The 22,500-nt window shown below is 41.5% G+C and overlaps 1 pseudogene across 1 annotated transcript in view; it reads right to left on the bottom strand.

The window, feature by feature from the left end:
- LOC145396468 (single insulin-like growth factor-binding domain protein-2 pseudogene) overlaps positions 1 to 18,864 on the bottom strand; it is a 26,089-nt pseudogene extending 7,225 nt beyond the window's left edge. Inside the window, exons 1-2 of the transcript XR_013896786.1 lie at positions 18,752 to 18,864; positions 4,187 to 4,301 (exon numbers count right to left, since the gene is read on the bottom strand). The product of XR_013896786.1 is annotated as a single insulin-like growth factor-binding domain protein-2 pseudogene (transcript). The remainder of the gene's footprint in view (positions 1 to 4,186; positions 4,302 to 18,751) is intronic.
- Between the last annotated feature and the right edge of the window lie 3,636 nt (positions 18,865 to 22,500).

Here is a 22,500-nt window from a genome sequence, read left to right as displayed (position 1 = left end):
CATTCCTCCCAGCACCTTTCCTACTTCATTTATTCTAAACTTCACTTCTGCATCTATCCTTCCATCCACAGCAACATGTGACCCTAGATATTTTAAACAATCTACCTCCTCAAGCAACTCACCATTCAAAACTATATTCATCCCCCTACCATCTATCAACCTCGTACACTTCATCACTTTACTCTTATTCTCATTTACTTTCAATTTCCTCCTTTCACACACCCTTCCAAATTCCTCTACCAAGTGTCTCAATCTCTCCTCTGAATCAGTCACCAGTGCAGTATCATCTGCAAACAGCAGCTGCTTCAGATTCCACTCTCCACCATCAACATTCACCAGAATCAGACCTCCACCTAAAACTCTTGCATTCACCTCCCTTACAACACCATCCATGTAAATATTAAACAACCAAGGCGACATCACACATCCCTGTCGCAGCCCCACTCTCACGGGAAACCAATCACTCACAGCATTTCCCACTCTTACACTCGCTCTACTATTTACATAAAAACTTTTCACCCCTTTTAGTAACCTACCATCAAGTCCATACAATCTTAAAACAGTCCACAAAGCCTCCCTATCAATTCTATCATACGCTTTCTCTAAACCCATAAATGCCCAAAACACATCCTTGCCTTTCTCTAAATACTTTTCACACACTTGTCTCACTGCAAACACCTGATCCATGCATCCCCTCCCTCTCCTAAAGCCACACTGCTCATCACCAATCACTCCCTCTGTACCCTCTCTAACTCTCATAATTAACACTCTACCATACACCTTACCTACAACACTCAACAGACTTATACCCCTAAAGCTAGTACATTCATACTTATCACCCTTGCCTTTATACAAAGGGACCACACAAGCACTTGCCCAGTCAATTGGCACCATACCTTTCTCAAAGCACACATTCAACAATCTTACTAACCAGTCAACAATAGTCACTCCACCACCCTTCAGGCATTCCACAGCACACCCATCCATACCTGCAGCTTTCCCTGTTTTCATCTCCTTTACTGCCTTCTCCACTTCCTCCTTCGTGATCAAAGAATCATTTAACTCTCCCAACACATTTATTCCTTGCACCCTTTCATCCGCCACAATCTCAGCCACCCTTTCCTCCTCTACATTTAACAATCTTTCAAAATACTCTGCCCATCTCTTCCTCACTGCATCCATTTCAATTAACATCCTTCCATCCTCTGATTTTACTCGTTCTTCCCTCCCAGACTCTCCCTTTCGCACCCTTTTCACCTCCTTCCAAAACATTTTCTTATTCTGTTGGAAATTCTCTGTCAGACGCCTACCGCACCTCTCATCTGCTTCCACTTTAAAATCACGCACAGCCCTTCTAGCTCTATTCCTCTTTTCCTTATACCTTTCATATGACATCTCATCCTTCCTCTGCAGCCACACTTCATATGCACGTCTCTTCTCAGCCACAGCCATACTTACTTCCTCGCACCACCATTCACTTCCTTTTCTTACACCACCACCCACACGTCTCACACCACACACCTCTTCTGCATGCCCCACCACAGCACTCTTAAACAACTGCCATTCCTCCTCCACGCTGCCATTTTCCCGATCTTTCACTGCGTTCCACTCATCTTTCAATTTCTCCTGATACTCTATCTTTTTCTCTCTTTTATCCAACTCACTCACTTTCAAAACCTCCCTGCCACACCTAACTCTCCTAGCTCTCACCCATCTCTTACCTACTCTTAACTTTCCCTCCACCAGGTAGTGGTCAGACATACCTCCACCCTCCCCTCTCAGAACTCCCACATCCAACAATCTTCCTATTACATTCCTAGACACAACCACATAGTCCATCAAAGCTCTATCAACAACCCTTCCACCCTCATGTCTCACCCATGTATACTTATAAATATCTTTCTTCTCAAACAGCGTATTCCCAATCACCATCTCTCGCTCAACACACATCGCTATCATTTGTTCTCCATTTTCATTTCTTCCAGGCACACCATGCATACCAACTACGCCTTCAACTGCTACATTTCCCACTCTAGCATTCAGATCTCCCATCATTACCACATTCACATTCGCTCCAAAACTCTGCAGACACTCATCAACATCATTCCAGAAAGACTCCCTCTCTTGTTCATCCCTTTCACTACCAGGCCCATATGCACTCACAAACACCCACAACTCACGTTCAAATTTCACTTTCACCCACATCAGTCTCGATGACACCTCCTTTCATTCAATCACACATTGCTGTACTTCCGGACTCACTAACAAGGCCACACCTTCTCTTGCCCTTCCTCTATCAACACCTGACAATCTTCCATTCACACTTCCAAACATAGACTCACCTTTCCCTTTCATCTTCGTTTCACTCAAAGCTAACACATCCAACTTTCTTCTCACAAACATTCTCCCAATCTCCTCCCTTTTAGCCTCAATCGTACTACATCCACGCACATTCATAGACCCAATCTTCAGGGTATGGGGATAACTCCATCCCTCATCCCTTTCTCTGGCCTGTCTCTTTTTAGGAACTAAAAAACAGAGGAGGGGGTCCCTAGTCCCCTCACCCCGCCCCTTTTAGTCGCCTTTTACGACATGCAGGGAATACGGTGGCAGTATTCTTCCTAACACAACCTGGCCGCAGAGTAGTAGTACCACCCCATAGTGCGGCCAGGTTGTGTCCCCCCCGCCATATATATATATATATATATATATATATATATCACGTGCACTGGGTGGCCGTTTAAACTAGAAGGATTCTGGGTGCGTACCAAGTGGGCTTAATTAACTGGTAGCCACATCAGTGGGTAATTATTCAACAGGTATTAATGATGTTGCATTTCTGTATTTGGGAGTAACATCATTTAATCATTTCCGCAAGTAACGTTTATCAGCAGTTAGCTTCTTAAAAAAAAAAAAAAAAAAAAAAGCACATCAGTAGCCAATTTCTCAACAAGTGAAAATAAAGTAGCATTGCTGTACTTGCAGGTAACATCATTTAACCCGATCAGCAAGTAACTAGAATTAGTAGGTAACCAAATAAGGTAACATCACTAGCTGGTAAGACGTGAATCCAGTCAATATTTAAGGTCAAAAGCAGGTCTCATCTACAGGTCATAAGTCAACAGGTAACCACGAACTAGCTGCAGTGCTTCACATATTTGCAGCGACCCTCTTGAGTGTTTTGTTTTCTATGCACGTCTGGCCAGTCCAGCACTTGCCTAATATTTTCGAGGGACCCCATCACTCCTCACCCGGGCCCTATGGGGAAGATGAGGTTTTGTGGTGGGGTGTGGTGGGGTGGCGTGGGTAGGAGTGAGTTGTGCTGGGTTAGTAACGATGAGTGTAGGTTGAGTTAACCCGGGCCGGGCTCACGGGCATGGTTAGGTTTAATGTTTAGGTTATTTTTAAGTTAGATGAGATTCGTTTTTTGTTTGATTTGGCTGGTTTGGGATAAAATAATACAGGATTGGTGTGAAAATCATCGTGGAATCTGTTCTTTGACCAAACCATGAAATGTGTATGGCAGAGTATTAACTCTTCCACTGCAATCACTTGTATTAATCTGTATTCTTGCTACTGGCAGAGAATTGCCTAAGCTTAGGAAAGATGTCTCGTACTGAAAGGTTTCTGAAGCGTGTATCTTACTACTCTGATTCCAAAAATCTTATGCTGAATTAAGTCGTTTGAAAATAGCAACAATAAATGGAAATACGTCTGCGTCACAGGACTGCTGAGGATATTCAAAGGGTTCGAAGTATTAAAGAGGAAGTTGGTGAGGAAAGGGTAGGTTTAAAACTGTAGAGGTTTTACTGAGCATATGCTTATATTGATAGTGTTAGACAATTAATTTTTCCAAGAATAAGAAACTTCATGGTATATACATGCATTTAGAGGAGGCTTATCATCAGGGAAACTGAGAATTAATACATCACGCCATAAATGTATAATGAATGTACTGCATGTCAGAGAACTTAGGCCAGTGCTGCCTGAGATATACTGTCTTTTCAAAAGATGGCTGCGGAGTAACTGCAAGACGAGTGCTGATCGGCTGTCAAGTTCAGCTTGCTTAAAATACTAATGATGGAGGTGGAAAAGTGGCCAAGAATAATTATAATTCTGAATGAACTATATCCACCTACGACCTACTTACCTATGAACCGTGTTACCAACCTACCCAAATACTTACCTTGGCACAGACGGAGCAGCAGTTACACTCATCCCTCACCGTGCCATAAGAACAGTCCTGGAGAGGCTGTAGGCATGGGCGTAGCTCACATGGAAAACAGCCGAAGGCAGTGGTGCTGGCGAGGAAAAAGAGGTGAGAATGGAGAGATGAAATTGGACGAGGGGAGAGAAGGTAGGGAGAGACAAGACAGGGGGAGGTAAGATGTGAAGCGAAAAAAAAAAAAGGCCAGAGGGGAAAGAGAAGGCAGGGATAGAGAGAAGATGAAGAGAAGGCAGGCATGGGGAAACAGGGATAAGAGGAGGTTGAACAGGGGAGGGGGTAAAAGAAAGCATGATGAGAGGAAAGGAGGAAGAGGACGGAGAGAGAAAAAAAGTGGTGAGAGGGGGAAAAGAAGGAGGGGACAGAGTAGAGGAGAAGAGGAGGCGTGGTGAGAGGGAACGGGGAAGAGGAAGTAGAGGATGGGGAAGAGTTGAAGTAGAGTCAGGAATGAGGGGATGGGATGGATGGGAAAAGGAGGCTTGGGAAGAAAAGTGGATGAAAAAGGGAAGGTAAAATTTGGACGAGAGAAGAGGAGTTCAGGATAGAGAAATAAAAGATGTATTGGTAGTGTGAAGATAGGATGGCATGGAGAGAGAGAGAGAGAGAGAGAGAGAGAGAGAGAGAGAGAGGAGCGGGGGAGAGAGGGTGGATAGGAATGGGGGAGGGAATAAGGCAGGGTGAGCAGAGAAAGGAGAGGGGGAGGGGGGATTATAAATGGGGAGAAAGAGGAGAATGGGGAGAGGCGGAGGGAGAAATGAGGAGAGAGACTGGAAGTAAAGGACGGAGAGGTGCAGAAGTGGGGGGATTGAGAGAGGGAGAGTCTGTGGATGAGAAAGGGAGGGGTAGTGGCCGATGGAGAGAGGAGGGTGTGTAGAGAGGGGACAGAGGGAGGATGTGTGTGTGAGAAAGAGAGGGAAGAAAAGTAAGGAAAGATTTAAGACAAGGGCGGTAGAATGGAGATAAATCATGGGGTTCTATACTCGCGGCGCCCGAGTCTTAAGGTGTCATTGTCAGATCCTAGCAACTGACCATTCAAGAGTGCATCCGATTTCGAATCAGTATACACAAATCATATACACTAATATTATTATACACGAACATCATATACACGAATCACATGCGTTATCATATTTACACGAAATCGGACGCACTGTTGACTGGCAGGTTGCCAGGGCACGATAATGACACCTTCAGACCCGCGCCGCTACTGTACTGTAGTAACTGAAGGATAACGAATTAGGTAGGAAAACCAGTGATTTGAAAAACATCGCACTAACGTGTGGGTCATTTCATTTTAATAACAATTTATTCACTAAATTATATGCCTTACACCCTGTGGCGGGAAGGACACAATCTGGCTGCACTATGGGATGGTACTAACACTCTGTGGCCAGGCTGTGTTAGGAAGAATTCTGCCACCATATTCCGTGTGTGTCGTAAAAGGTAACTAAAGGGGATGGGGAGAGGGGACTAAGGATCCCCTCCTCTCCCCGTACCCTGAAGATTGGGTATATGAATGTGCGTGGATGAAGTACGATTGAGGCTAAAAGGAAGGAGATTGGGGGAATGTTTCTGAGAAGAAAGTTGGATATTTTAGCTTTGAGTGAAACAAAGATGGAATGGAAAAGTGAATCTAAATTCGGGAGTGTGACTGGAAGGATGTCAGGTACTGACAGAGGAAGAGCGAGAGAAGTGGCCTTCTCAGTGAGCCCAGAAGTGCAACAGTGTGTGACTGAATGGAAGGAGGTGTCATCGCGACTGATGTGGGTGAAAGCGAAATTTGGAAATGAGTTGTGGGTATTTGTGAGTGGATATTGGCCTGGTAGTGAAAGGGATAAAGAAAACAGGGAGCCTCTCTGGAATGACTGGAATGATGTCGACGAGTTTCTGGAGAGTTTTGGAGCACATGTGAATGTAGCAATGATGGGAGATCTGAATGCTAGAGTGAAAAACGTAGCAGTTGAAAGCGACACTGGTATGCATGGTGTGCCTGGAAGAAATGATAATGGGCAAAGAATGATAGGGATGTGTGTTGAGTGAGATATGGTGATTGGAATTACCTTGGTTAAGAAGAAAGACATCTATAAATATACATGGGTGAGACAGGAGGTTGGAAGGGTTGTTGATAATGCAGTGATGGACTTTGTGGTTGTGTCCAGGAATGTAAGAGGAAGATTGTTAGTGTGAGAGCTTTGAGAGGCGAGGGTCAATGTATGCCTGACTACTACCTGGTGGAAGGAAAGCTGAGAGTAGGTATGAGGTGGGTGAGAGCCAGAAGTGTTCGGTGTGGCTGGGAGGTTTTGAAAATGAGGGATTACACAGGATTACACAGGAAAGCAAACAGCAACAGACCTTATGGTCCTTTCGAGGCTGCTTGTTAGAGAAAACTATGACTACAAGATCTAACTCTACATGTTGAAGGATAAGGATAGTAAAGCAAGAAGGCTCCCCCCACCACCAAACCCTCCAGGAAAAAGTGAGAAAAACCACCATGCAGCATGGAAAAACTGACATGGAAATTTTATTGGAAACACTGGAAAGGAAAAGTCACATTCTATAATACTTTATCTATAAGCTACCCGATAGAGTAACCTGAAAGAGAAAGTAAACAAATAAAATAATAGTTACGGCATGACATTATAAACCGGTAACATTGAGTTAATGGGTAGTTTGTGGACATAACGTGGAAGCTACACACTACACAGTGTGGATGTTTAGGGGTGGTGCAGCAGCCTTGCCTGGCGCTTTTAAGGTAGGCAGCAATCAATCAGGCCCTAGCTCCGTTTGCTCCACTGAGACAAGGAACTCTCCCATGTGGGACAAGTACACAAGTTTCATCCTGAAGCAGTGACCCCTGGTACATTAAAAAAATCCCGATGGTGGTCACTTGACTAACAGGGACCCTCAGTGATCCACAGCCCATCACAGGTCGAAAGTAAGAGTAGTGACCGTTAACTCAGGGTTATCTGTGCAGATCCTAATCTGTGCTTATATTGCTTTCTTTGCACTGGGGAGATTGAAAAGTATATAGGACGGGTGTCTTAGATAAAAGGGGACTGCACAGTGCACAGTGTGGATGTGCAATGCACAGAGTGGATGTTTAGGGGTGGTGCGGCAACCTTTCCTGGCGCTTTTTAGGTAGGCAGCAGTCAATCAGGCAATAGCTCCGTTCACTCCACTGAGACAACGAACTCTCACATGTGGGACAGTACACAAGTTTCATCCTGAAGCAGTGACCCCTGGTACATTAAAAAAAATCCCGATGGTGGTCACTTGACTAACAGGGACCCTCAGTGATCCACATCCCATCACAGGTCGAAAGTAAAAGTAGTGACCGTTAACTCAGGATTATCTGTGCAGATCCTAATCTGTGCCTACTGTATATTACCTCATTTGCTTTGGGTAAATCGAAAAACGTATAATGACGTGACGTGACGGTATGTTAAGTTTACGGGGTGTCCTGTAGACACGAGGGGACCGCACAGTGTGGATGTTTAGGGGTGGTGCGGCGCCTTGCCTGGCGCTTTTAAGGTAGGCAGCAGTCAATCAGGCCCTAGCTCCGTTCACTCCACTGAGACAGGGAACTCTCCCATATGGGACAAGTACACAAGTTTCATCCTGAAGCAGTGACCCCTGGTACATTAAAAAAATCCCGATGGTGGTCACTTGACTAACATGGACCCTCAGTGATCCACAGCCCATCACAGGTCGAAAATAAGAGTAGTGACCGTTAACTCAGGGTTATCTGTGCAGATCCTAATCTGTGCTTATATTGCTTTGTTTGCACCGAATAAATTGAAAATGTATAATATCGTGACGCAACACTATGTACGGGTACATTGTTTACGGGGTGTCTTGTAGACTAAAGGGGCATGAACTTACATGTACCGTAGCTATAAAAGCAAGTTATTCAGACAGAAAAAGAGTCAGCTTTGTTTTTGAATGTCTCAATTGAGATACTGTTCACGGTATCTGAGGGTAATCTGTTCCAGATATTTACAACTCTGTTAAAGAAGAAGTATTTTGCTTCGTGGGATTGGAATCGCTTTCCCATGATTTTGCAGCCATTACTTCTGGTTTGACTCGACCGGTCAATATCAAAATATTTTTTCATGTCTAAGTTGTCATATCCCTTCATGATTTTGAAAACTTCAATAAGGTCCCCTCTTAACCTGCACTTCGTTAGGCTAAACAATTTAAGTTCTTCAAGGCGTTCCTCATATGGTTTATTTCTAAGTCGTGGTATCATTTTTGTGATTCTTCGCTGAATTTTCTCTAATTTTTCAATGTCCTTTCTTTAGTACGGAGACCAGAATTGCACACAATACTCAAGATGGGGGCCCACTAGCGAGTTGTACAAGGCAAGTATGACTTTTTCTGATTTAAACTCGAAAGTTCTTCCAATAAAACCAACTAGCTTGTTTGCAATTTTAATCGCATCGGTACACTGCTTGCTTGGTTTTAGGTCATTTGATATTATCACACCAAGATCCTTTTCACTGTCTGTACTTGATAACTGAATATTGTTCATTTTGTAATTTGCATGGACATTGTTACTTCCAATATGAAGTACTTTACATTTTTCTGTGTTGAATTTCATTTGCCATTTTTCTGCCCAGCTTGCTAAAGTATTAAGGTCATTTTGTAACTGCTGCCACTGTAATTTTGAAGTGACTTTACTGGTTATTTTAGTATCATCTGCAAATTTGGATACTTTACAATTTAGACCCTCATCAATGTCATTTATATAGATAAAAAGTATCGGTCCAAGTACTGAGCCTTGGGAACGCCGCTGATCACATTACGCCATTTGGATTCCTTTCCGTTTATCACAACTCGCTGTTTTCGGTCTGACAGCCAGTCTTGTAACCATTTTTGCGTCTTTCCTTTTATTCCATGTGCTTCTATTTTTCTCATGAGACGCTTGTGAGGGACAGTGTCAAATGCTTTCTGAAAGTCGAGGTAAATTATATCTACTGCTCTTGAGTCATCGTATGATTTGTAAACATCATGGAAGAAGTCCAGTAAGTTAGTTAAGCATGAACGACGATGTCTGAATCCATGTTGCGAGTCTTTAATTATATTATTTTCTTCTAGATAATTAACTATTTTATCTCTTATGATTTTTTCCATTAACTTGCACACTACTGATGTTAAGCTGATTGGTCTGTATTTCCTGGGTGCTACTCATTTCCTTTTTTGAAAATTGGTGTTACATTTGCTAGTTTCCATTCACATGGAACTTTCCCAGTACTTAATGATTTATTGAATAAGACAGAGAGTGGCAGCAGTAACTCATGTTTTGCTTCTTTGAGAATTCTCGGTGATATTTTATCGGGGCCAGGGGTTTTGTTTATGTCCGTACTATTTATGGCTGAAAGGATATCGTTATTATGGATAGCATAGTTACTAAGGACTGTGCTATTGCTTGGTTTGTGGGTAACAGTAGGTTTCTGGTGGTGTTTTCTACTGTAAAAACAGACGCAAAGTAATCGTTAAGAATGTTTGCCATTTCGACCTCATTTTCAGTGTGTTTGCCATTGTTTCTTTCTAGAGGACCTATTGATGTAGTCATAACCTTTTTCTTTCTAATGTAACTGTAAAATTCTTTAGGATTTGATTTGCACGTATTAGCAATGTGGATCTCCAGTGCTCTTTTGCTTTGTTTAATAAGTCTTTTCGATATGCGGCGTAGATTAACGTACTGTAATTTATCATCATTATTTTGTGTAGCTTTATATTTATGGTATGCCTGTTTTTTGGCTATTAAGTTACTTTTTATTTCACTGGACCACCACTTTGGTTTACTATTTCCAGCTGGACATCTGTTACGTAGTGGCACATATGACTTTACCACTTCATTAAATTTTTCGGTGAATATTTCCCATGCTTGGTTTATGTCATCGGTTTCAGACATTTGATTCCAATCTGCAGTTGCAAGTAGCGCTCTGAGCCTGTTGAAATTAGCTCTACGATAATCTGGGACCTTTTCTTTGCTCTCCGTTTCTTTTACTTTTTCAGTAGTAATATTAAACTGTATAGTTCGATGATCACTGGAACTAAACTCAGGTCCTATTTCAATGTTGTTGACTAGGTTATCATTTGTAGTCAAGATGATGTCTAGGATATTGTTTCCTCTCGTTGGGTATTCTACGTGTTGGGAAAGGGCGCTTTCTTGAAGATTCGTATAAAGCTCTTGTCCTGAGTGTGCCGTCAGTGGTTCACCCCACTTTGCTACCGGTAGATTAAAGTCTCCAAAAATTACGCTATCCTCTTGACAACAAATTTCCTCAATTTGATCATAAAGTTTTTCATCTGTCTCAGTTGACTGTGCTGAAGGACGATAGATGAGACATATATTTATTTTGTGTGAATTAATACTTAGCTGAACATACCTGGCATCTATATTGGTAATACTGGGTTTGGATAGCACAAGGGGATGGAGACTAGTTTTCACATATAGTAAAAAACCGCCACCAGGTCGATGTGGTCGCTCACAGCTGAAAATATTGTACCCTGTTAGTGAGTATTCCGCTAGAAAGTCACGGTCAGATGTATTAATCCAGGACTCTGTGATGCCAATGATGTCATAATTTTCTAGGTAAATTAGAGATTCTAAATCCTCAAACTTGTTACGTAGACTACGTGCGTTAGCATAGCAGACTCTAATTCCGTTCCGAACAGTTGGTGATCTGACTTTGTGGGTATTTACGTTAAGGTTACTGTTCCTGGACGTGCCGCGTTTTTTTATCTGAAGAGGGCGACTTTATCGTGTAGAAGTCTACCTAGCCGTGCCGCTCCTACTGAGTTCAAATGGAGACCATCTTTCTGGAATAGAGTATGTTGCTCATAAAACTGGTCCCACAGATTGACAAAGTTGACTCCCTCTTGCGTGCAGAGAGATCTGAGCTGGTTATTTGTGCTGAAGGCCTTATCATAGAAACTATTTTCTGCCTTGATCCTTGGGAGTATACCAGATATTATCGCATTAGTGGACATAGCTTTGAATCGTTTGATCATTTCATGATACTTTGCTAGCAATTCCTCTGATCTATTGCGCTTCAGATTATTTGTTCCAACATGGATAACGTATAGAGTTTGATCATTTGCTCCTTTGGTGACCTCATCGCAGGCTTCTGTGATATCACATAGTCCACCTCCTGGAAAACAGTACCTCTTTCTGCTGATGGGGGCGTGTCCACAAAAATCCTCCAGCTGACTGCGTACAATAGAGTCCCCAATAAGCCTTGTTTCTTCTGTCTCATTAACCGCTTCGGCAAGGATCTGGTAGCGATTATACGTAGTTATGGGAAGATGCTTCCTCGTAACTTTTCCGGGTTTTGCGCCATTTCTTACCATAGTAAAGGGGACTTCGCTTGGCGAGGAACGTACTGAATCGCTGGGTGAGGAAGATACTGATACACTATTATTTGTGACTGCCTGATGGGCGGGGGCTTGTATGAGCCCAGTTTGTACGCTTGTTCCTTCTCGAGTGCTATTGCTGACTCCTACATTTGCCACTACAAACTCTTTCAGTGTCTCAAACTCTGCCTTGAGTTCCCTGTAATTTCTCTGCGATTCAGCTAAACCATTTTCTAGATCTTTTCTCAAGATGCATAGTTTGCACACAGGCGTCGAAAAGTAATTCGAAAAATACTGAGCCGCAAAGCGACCAATACACTCCTGGCAGACCTTCAGGTTAGATGGCATTTTGCAGCAATATTTCCACAATCCCACACAAATAAAAAATAATATACAACTGGTTAATGGATGTTGTTACAAATGGTCAATTTACTCTATATATGAGATATTGAATTTCTAGGGAGATTCACTTACTTTTTATATATTATCTTCCTTTACCAGTATAAAAAGAATAGAAAATCTACCTGCTATGGCACAATCCAACCTACATGAATTCTTTTACCAGTGTAAAAAGAACAGAAAATCTGCTTGCTATGGTACAACCTACCTTACCATGAACTGTGTAAAATGAAAAGGGAATCTACTTGCTATGGTATGATCTAGCTTACCATGAATTGTGGAAATACACCATACACTGATTCACTGGAGAAAAAGGAAAAACAAAAAAAATAACAATGGAATGTTGGGGAAAAAATCAAAATAAAAACCTAGCTTCTCTCAGTGAACAACTAAAAATAAAAATAATATACAACTGGTTAAGGGATGTTGTTAGAAATGGACAATTTACTCTATAAATGAAATATTGAATTTCTAGGGAGATTAACTTACTTTTTATAAACTATGTTCCTTTACCAGTATAAAAAAAAATAGAAAATCCACCTGCTATAGCACAAGCCAACCTACATGAATTCTTTTACCAGTGTAAAAAGAGTAGAAAATCTGCTTCTTATGGTACAACCTAACTTACCATGAACTGTGTAAAATGTAAAGAAAATCTACTTGCTATGGTATGATCTAGCTTACCATGTATTGTGGAAGTATACCATAAACTGATTCACTGGGAGAAAAAAGGAAAAAAGAAAATAACAATGGAATGTTGAGGAGAAATCAAAATAAACACCTGGCTTCACTCAGTGGACAACGGTTTGTAGTGCAAAAACTATTTCACTGGTGTAACATCAATCACACAGTTGTTACTCTATACAGAAGACAATGCTATTCACTTGCACTAAACTAGCAAGCAACTTAGTTAGTATTTGTTACGTTAGACTTTAAAGTAAGACGTACAAGGATGATAGTGGGAACAAAAACAAAGAGAGCTGGTAGGTAAATACACTTTCGGTTCACTACACCATTTACTAGTGAGAAACGATAATCTGTTTGTTAGATATCGTTCTAACTGACCTTGATCTGCGGGAAAATAAACTATAATATGTCTGAGATCAGAAATAACGGCGGGAAAGGGCAGGAATACGAAGTGGAGGGTGGGTATATATGTAAACAAAGGAACACGCGAACGCTTTACACCTTTAACCCGCTCTAAAACTTTTACATGAAATCTATTTAAATACTTTACATGGAGGAAATATGTCTACCACTCTTATAGACTGATCTGATTCACTTTCACACCGATCTTCACTCAAGTTTGTTGTTAAAATACTTGGATATGCGGAGTGCTGCTTTAATGCGTGTGTATCCCAAGATGGCGCACAGAGTTGGATAAGAGAGAGAAAATGATAGAGTGCCAAGGGAATTTGAAAGATAAGTGGAACACAGTAAAAGCTCAGGAAAATGGTGATGTGGAGGACGAATGGCAGTTATTTTAGAGTGCTGTGGTGGGGAATGCAGAAGAGGCGTGTGGTGTGAAATGAGTGGGTGGTGGTGTTACAGTGGGAAGTGAATTGTGGTGTGAGGAAGTTCAATATAACTGTAGATGAGAAGAGACTTGCATATGAAGAGTGGCTCCATAGGAAGGATGAGGTGTCACATGAGAGGTATAATGAAAAGAGGAACAGGGCGAGAAGGGCTGTGCATGAGCTAAAGTGGCAACAGAGGAGAGGTGGGGTAAGTGGTTGACTGAGACTTTCCTACTGAATATGAAAATGTTTTGGAAGGATGTGAAGACAGTGCAAAACGGAGAGTCTGGGAAGGAAGGGTGAGTAAAAGCAGAAGATGCAAGGAAATAATTTGAGATGGATGCAGTAAAGAAGAGAAAGGCAGAGTATTCTGAAAGACTTATTGTAGAGGAGGGAAGGGAGGCTGAGATTGTGGCAGAGGGAAGGGTGCAAGGAATGTGTTGGGAGAGTTGAATGATTCTTTTATCAAGATGGAGGAAGTGCATTAGGAAATAAAGGTCATGAAAGCACGAAAAGCTGCAGGTATGGATGGGTATGCTGTGGAATGTTTGAAAGGTGGTGGAGCGGCTATTGTTGACTGGTTAGTAAGATTGCTGAATGTTTGTTTTGTGAGCGTTATGGTGCCGATTGACTGGGCAAGTGCAAGGTGATTCCACTGTATAATGGTAAAGGTGATAAGTATGAATGTACACCTGAAAGCATTAATTTCTCCCCGCTAGTAGCCGGAGTCGCGGCCAGTGAGCGATCAGGCAATCGAACCCCCCCCCCTACACCTCCCCTCCCCCAATCCCAGTGTAGCTTTGTTGGATAGATGTGGAAAGGCCAGAGAACAACATGTGTCATGATCGTTTTTATGGACAGTCAGAACCAGTAGGGGGTAGTATATAAAGACATTTAATATGTAATACTGTGCTGTTACCAACAACATAAGAGAAAGGCACTAAAATGAAAGAAGACCTACAATGTGCTATGTGTTACTGTCTATATACTTAAGTCCTCTATTATATTATGACAAATAAGTATAGTATAGTGAACAGGGCCTCTGTTGAAAGATGTCTTTTCTCATACATTCTCACTCCCACCTCCACCACCCTTCTCTGTGGGTTGCTCTCTCCACCAAACGCCTCTCATATTCTATCGTCCCCCACTCCTACCCATTGTTAACCAACAGAGATAATGATGAAATGATCCGTCAGGTATTGATCATAATGATATTAACATACACCTCTGCATTAAGCACCAACAAACACAGTAAATAATATACAATACTCTGGTATACCTGCCAACCATTTCATCCTGCTGTAAGCTGTTACTTGACATGCGAACTGCAAGTTGGACCTTGTATTACATGGATATACGGTTGTCTATCGTTAACACAGGTTGTGTGGTTTTAGGATGTCCATTAATTCATGTGAACGTGGGAATTCAAGCCTTACATTATAAACACGCAAGGCTAATGCTCCTGTCATTATTGGATGAACGAAACGAATCGGGGATCGGCTCTGACGAACCACAAACGTTGATTAACGAAAATATTCCGACCACTTGTCACAACAATGAAAGTGTCATTGTGTATACGACTGAATGTGGGTCAATTGTATACATAATGATATTGTGTCACTCCTGTGTCGAGAGGTCAGTATATTTTCGTTAAAGCAGAGTTTGTAGTTCATCAGGGCCGATCCCGGATTCGTTTCCTTCATCCAGTAATAACAGGAACATTAACCTATACGTGTTTTTAATGTAAGACTTAACTGGCCACGTTCATATGAATTAATGGACGTCCAAAACCACACAACTTGTATTAGCGATAAACAAACGTATGCCCTTGTAACACAAGATCCAACCTGCAGTGCGTTTGTCACGTTACAGCCTACAACAGGATTAAATGGTTGGCAGGGATACCGTAGTATTGTATGTTATTGATTTGTTGGAGCTTAATACAAAGGTGAATGACAATAGCAATATAATCAATACCTGACGGATCATTTCGTCATTATCTTTATGTCGGTTAACAATGGGTGGAGTCGGGAACGAGAGGGTATAAGAGCCGTTTGATGGAGACAGCAACCCAGAGAGAAGGGTGGTGGGAGTGGGAGCGGGAATGTATGAGAAACGACATCATATCTTTCATCAGATGCTGTTCATTATACTAATTTGTAACGTTATAGTAGGTAAGTATATAGACAATAACACAAAATACATTGTAGGTCTTCTTTGATTTTCGTGTCTTTCTCGTATGTTGTGGATAACAGCACAGTATTACACATTAAATGCTTTTATATACTTACCCCTACTGGTTCTGATTATTTATAAAAACAATCATGACACACTGTAACATCACCAACTTTGGCCGTTCCACATCTATCCAACAAAGCTTACACAGGCTGGGGGAGGAGCTGTGGATGCGGGGTTTTCGATCTCATGGTCGCTCATTGGCCATAACTTCGGCTCCTAAGGGGGAGAGATTAGTGCTTTCGGGTGTACTAGTTTAGGGTTAAAAGTTTATTGAGTGCTGTAAGGTGTGTGGTAGAGTGTTGATCAAGGGAGTTAGAGAGGGTACAGTGGGAGCGATTGGCGATAAGCAGTACGAGTTTAGGAGGAAGGGGATGTATGGATCAGGTGTTTGCTGAGACAGGTGTGTGAAAAGTATTTGGCAAAAGGTAAGGATGTGTTTTGGGCTTTCATGGATTTACAGAAAGCGTATGACAGAACTGCTAGGGAGGCTTTGTGGATTGTTTTGAGATTGTATGGAGTTGGTGGTAGGTTGTTAAAAGTAGTGAAAAGTTTTTATAGAAACAGTAAAGCGTGTGAAAAATGCGAAATATTGTGAGTGAATGGTTTCCCGTGAGAGTGGGGCTGTGGCAGGGATGTGTGTTGTCGCCTTGGTTGTTTGATATCTATATGGATGGTGCTGTAAGGGAGGTGAATGCGAGTGTTAAGTGGAGGATTGAGTCTGGTGATGCTGATGTTAGAGAGTGGAATCTGAATTAGCTGCTGTTTGAGGATGCTGCTGCACTGGTGTCTGACTCGGAGGAGAGATTGAGACAGTTGGTAGAGAAGTTTGGAAGGGTGTGTGAAAGAAGGAAATAGAGATTAAATGAGAATAAGAGTAAAGTGATGAAGTGTGATGGGTCGGTGGATGGTAGGAAGATGAATGTAGTTTTGAATGGTGAGTTGCTTCAGAAGGTAGAGTGTTTAAAATATTTAATGGTCATATGTTGTTGTGGACGGAAGAATAGATGTAGAGATGAAAATTAGAGTAAATGAAATTGAAAAAGCTGTTGAGAGGAATGAAAAAAGTGCTTGGATATCATTAGCTTAGAATGGGTGTTAAGGAAAGGCTGTATGAGGGTGTAGTGATACCGACTACATTATATGGGGCTGAAATATGGAATATGGGTTTAGCAGAGAGGAAGAGTTTGAATGTAATGGAGAGGAGGTATCTGAAGAGTGTGTGTGGAGTGAGAGTATCGATCTAGTGAGAAATTATTAAATGTGAAGGAAAACTGGAGTTATGTGAGGGATGCCTAATCGAGCTGAGCGGAAAGTGTTGCAATGATTTGTGAATATATGGAGAGAATGGATGCAGAGCAACTGGTGAAAAAGATAGCTGGATCTAATGCAAGAGTTGTAAGGCTAAGAGGAAGACCACGGTTGGGATGGATGGATAGTGTGAAGAGAGCTATTAGATACGAGAGGAGTGTCTGTAGAGCAAAAAAGAGTGCGTGCACATGGTAGGGGTGACTGGAGAGAAATTGTGAATGAATAAACGGTGGCGCTGCCAGAGGAGATATTCTCCCACATTTTGTCTGGTCAGCTGATCAGGTCAGGTGCGTGGAAGGGGATGAGTCCATTATGATCTGGCTGGGGTAAACCAGCTCTGCTGTCGCTGATTGCACTGCAGATGTCGCTGATTGCACTGCGCAGTTGACCCTCATGCCGTGTAGTGCAGTGAGTATCTGTCCCTTCTCCCCTTGGGCCTAAGATATGAGTATATGTGTGTGTGAATGAGTAAATTGGGAATGTGTCGTTCTGTCTCTGCTACCCCCTTTTTCTCGGGGGAAGCAGCCTAGGTATATAGAGATAGATAGACATATGCTTTGTTGGAAGGACACAAGTCAGGAGTGAAAGCAGTAGAAATGAGGGTAAATATTTCCTTTATTGCCGTCTCCTATTTTTTTTTTTTTTTCCATTTGATTGTTTTAGTTCACTTGAGTGTTTTGAGGCTGCTTTGTTGTGCAAATGAATAATAACCATAATATGACTATCACAACCTGATCGGAAATAATAGGAATGGTGGAAGTGACTGACCTAATCTAAGTTTTTGCTAAATTTAGCCTAACGTAGCTTAACTGTACCTCATAATTTAATCTACCCTAACCTAACTCAACCCAGCCTAGCCTAATTTAACCCAATATCCAGATGGAAGTTGGAAAACTAAATCCACCTTTCAGTATGTTGAGCAAGATTTGGTATTATTCATTTGCACACACACACACACACACACACACACACACACATACAGGCGTACACTATGACAGCACAAATCCACTGGGTATGGTAAGATTGCTCACTAAAGAAACGGCAGTAAAGGAAATGAATACCGAAATGAGTTATCTGAGAGGAGCATATGGAGTTACAGGGAGAGACAGACTGACGAATGAGGAAGTGAAGAAACGTTGTGATGTGGATGTTAATGTTATAGAATGCATTAGAAGAAATACACTGAGGTGGTTTGGCCATATGGAGAGGATGGAGAGAGAGAGAGAAAGAGAGAGAGAGAGAGAGTGAGAGAAAGAGAGAGAGACAGAGAGACAGAGAGAGAGAGAGACTAACTAGAATGGTGTAAGCGAGTGAGGTGGAAGGGGGGGGGGAGAGGGAGAAGGTGTGTGTGAACTGGGAGCGGGGCAGTGAGGCGGCATTGGACAGGGCGACATGGAGGAGATTTGTTTGTGGCCACTCCTTACAGGACTGAGGCGTTTGGCAATAGGTTGATAAACAGACCCACTAAAGATTTACCTTTGTACTTTTAGCGTGTTCTTGCAACAGTCAGGCGAATTTAATCAACTTCGGAGAATCCTCCTAGAAAAAACGGGGTAAATGAAGGATGCTTTTATCCCATGCAGTTCGAAATTACTTCCATAATCTTGATCCGATACTGCAATATGAGGCGCAAGTACAAAATGTAACTGTCCTAATCAGATTGGAGAAGCTAAAACATCAGATAGAGCTACTCATTCCTTACCTTCCTACCATAATGCCAACAAGTACCAACACCACAAATAACTTCATGATTCGAAACCTAGATCACACGCGCAGAACAGCGCGGAGGAGGCAGCAGTAACACACCACCAACTGTTGATTTGCACTGGGCTCAACTCGGTCGGATCTCTGCATATGTACTTTACCGCTGGAAAAGTTTTCCTACTGGACTTTAGATAATGGGAGTCTCACCGCACAGTGTATAGATAGATAGATAGATATTTTGCAAAAGACGAACAGAGGAAGGAAAAACGAATGTAAAAATTCATACACTTGGTTACAAGGGTTCTCCATTTATTAATAATCTGTACCAGTTGGACTTGACTGCTGTATTGTAGACTGAAGGAAGGAGGGAAACCAATCTGGGGAAGTGAGTTCCAGAAGGAAGCAGTTTTGGAAATAAAGTAATTCTGATAGGCTAAACAGCGCCGCTGTTATTATGATCTGTGGTAAATGAAAACGATGCGAGACTTTCTTCAAAAATGCTGAAGGTTTGTTACAATATAAGACTATGCCTTACTTCATCAGTTGGATACTTTGTTTTATTAAGATTGGTGTTATGAACAGCGCGGAAGAATACACAAATAGATAACTGTATCTATCTATCTACTTACCTAGGTTGTTTCCTCCCAAAAGGGGGGGGGGGTTCCCGAAACAGGACGACACGCCCCCAATTTACCCATCCACACAAATACATTTACTCGTATCTTCGCCCTAAGGGGAGAAGGGATAGATCTTTACCGCACCACACCACACGAAGGTCAACTGCTCAATACAATCAATTCGATTCGCACAGGGCCCGACAGTAGTGTTGGTTTATCCCTGCCACATCATAGTGGACCCATACCCTTACCCGCACCTGATCTGATCAGCTGATCAGACCAATACGGGAGAATATCCCCTCGGGGCCCAGTCACCATTCATTCATTCACAATTTCTCTCCAGTCATTCCTATCATATGCAGCCATTATTCCTTGCTCTACAGACATCCCTCTCACATCTAACGCTCTCATCACGCTGTCCATCCATCCCATTCGTGGCATTCCTCTCAGCCTTACATCTCTTAATAAATTAACTGAAGGACCATCGGCGTCTATATAACCTGCTCTCTAACTTCTTGCGTGCTGACGGGATATCTAGTAATGACATCATGCAGGGTGTGGCGCTGACATGTTGGTCGGTAGTGACGTCACGCACCACTTACAAACCCCGCTCCCTTTCCACCTGTGAAACTGAGTAGTTTTGTATATCTGTTTATATTTATGTTTCACACACACACACACACACACAATATATATATATATATATATATATATATATATATATATATATATACAGTATATATATATATATATATATATATATATATATATATATATATATATATATATATATATATATATATATATATATATATATATATATATATATATGTGTGTGTGTGTGTGTGTGTGTGTGTGTGTGTGTGTGTGTGTGTGTGTGTGTGACAAATTACAGTACTGGAAAGAATAATTATTATGCTATTAAAATCATCTCACATGCTGCCAGTATTATTTCATGATTAGTTGTTCCACAGGAAATGAAACATTAAGACGAGTTAAAGATATCAAAGAATTTTTGAAGGTATTGAAGAGCAGTTACTTCATTCAAGATTTTTTTCCCACATTTTCGCAAATCATATAAATGTATTGTAATAATGGCTGACTGGGCTCCCCAAGAATTGTACATGTGTTGGGTCAGAATTGGTCCTGTACTTCGCATCAACTTAGCCAAGACAGTAGGACCTCATGTAATGTTATTGTAGTAACTTAGTTTACCATCAGGATATCCTATGCTTTGACTTATTTTAATACCAGTTTGTCATTATGGAACATTAAGACTCTTGTACGTAACGTCAGCATAATGAGTACGTGTTGGTCGTGAACAGCTAATGAGTTCGAATCATGAGCTCAAGCAGTACGACTGCCTTGACTTGGCCCTTATGAATCAGAGGTGGGAAGACAACAAAGGGAATAATTCTATAGTGCGGGGATCAGTTTCTCTGAGCTTCATAAACACTATATTTACATTTCTATTTTTTTCATTCTGCATCGTGAAATACGAGTATTACGGTAAGTACGTGCTTGTTTGTTTGTGTGTGTGGGGGGGGCGGGTGTGGGGGGGTGTTTACGCCTGCGTGCGGTGGGAGGAATGAGAGGCACAAGAAGTGCTAGTGTTGGAGATGTAGAAGGACAAGAATATTGGTCTCCCAACTCTATGGTTTTTCCGTTTCAATCACACTCCTTGTCTTAGTCTTATACTGAAGTCCCATTCTAATGTCTGGAATAGGTTAATTTGACTCCGAAAATCCTAATATTAACGCTCATATATACTAAAAGCGTATGGCATATCTTTCGTGACAGAGAGAACTGTCTTCTTGAGGATTTGCAGTACGATGAGTATTTAATTAAATGGGATAAAAAGTGTTTCAGGATGTTGTATTGAAATCTCTCATGATCTGGCCATGTGACAGGACTGGAATGGGGATGACGACTGTGCCGTAAGGCAGCTGATCAAATCCTCCTGAAACAACTGGATTTTTCTTTTTTCAGCATGTATAATACTGCCAGGCACGTAGGTTTTGTCATACCCAAAATGCATTGGATTTCAGTAACTGAGATTAGGACTCTTGTGCTCCGAAGAGGGTAATAAGGGATTAATTTGCTGATACTGTAGAAAAATGTGTTACGTGAAGAATAATTTGCGCAAATATTAGTTACTGATTATGGTGTGTGAAAACAGATTTTTGTAAAACGAATTTTCATTGTATTATATTCAACAGAGCAGATGGACTGGCCAATCTCTTGTACGATTTAATGTAAACGAGTCAAGAGTGAGAGGATAGACCACCAAGCGACAATACGGCTATATATATATATATATATATATATATATATATATATATATATATATATATATATATATATATATATATATATATAATATCTCATCAGCCGTTTGAGTGTCCACTGCAGGAACGGCCTATCCCGACCAAAGTGGGGACGATACAGCCGATGTATCTCTACCAAGTGGCTTGGGCTGTCTGGTAGAGAGTGTATGTAGAGTAAGAAGTGCTTGTAAGTGTGATTGTAGTGTTGTAGTGGCTTTGGATGTGTGTGTGTAGTCTGTGAACCAAGTGTTATCGGCCCGCGCAAGCCGACTGGGTGCAAGTATGTACTTTATAGTATGCGACACTGGATCAACCACAGCACCCCTGATGTCCATCACTGCAGTACGTGGCCAGAAGAACGCTTCCAAAGTTTATTACCCTGGCGGAGCGCGAATCCTCGTTCTTCAGGGTACGAAAACTCACACTTTATCACTGTACCACAGAGGCTTCATACTGTATATATGCAGGATATATATATATATATATATATATATATATATATATATATATATATATATATATATATATATATATATATATCTTTCCCTCCCTGTCAACCTAATTTCTGACATGCTTAAGGGCAAATAGTCCCACCATAACAATACTTGGGTGTAAGGGTCTTCTCATTCTTGTCTAAGAATGTATAAAACATAAAAGAAGAATAAAACTCATGTTTGGCGAGCCTAGATGTAAACTGTATCTAGATAATTTGAGCTTCATAGTATTTTACGTAATATCTCTCCATAATGGCGACTATGTTTACCTTCCATGTGTATATACTCACAAGTTGGAGGACGGTGGCC

This window comes from Coenobita brevimanus, chromosome 4 (assembly GCF_032717465.1).
Source record: "Coenobita brevimanus isolate Jiangsu-jjx chromosome 4, ASM3271746v2, whole genome shotgun sequence".
Lineage (NCBI taxonomy): Eukaryota > Metazoa > Arthropoda > Malacostraca > Decapoda > Coenobitidae > Coenobita > Coenobita brevimanus.
Note: the sequence above shows the minus strand (reverse complement) of the source record. Positions and strands in the feature narration are given on the sequence as shown.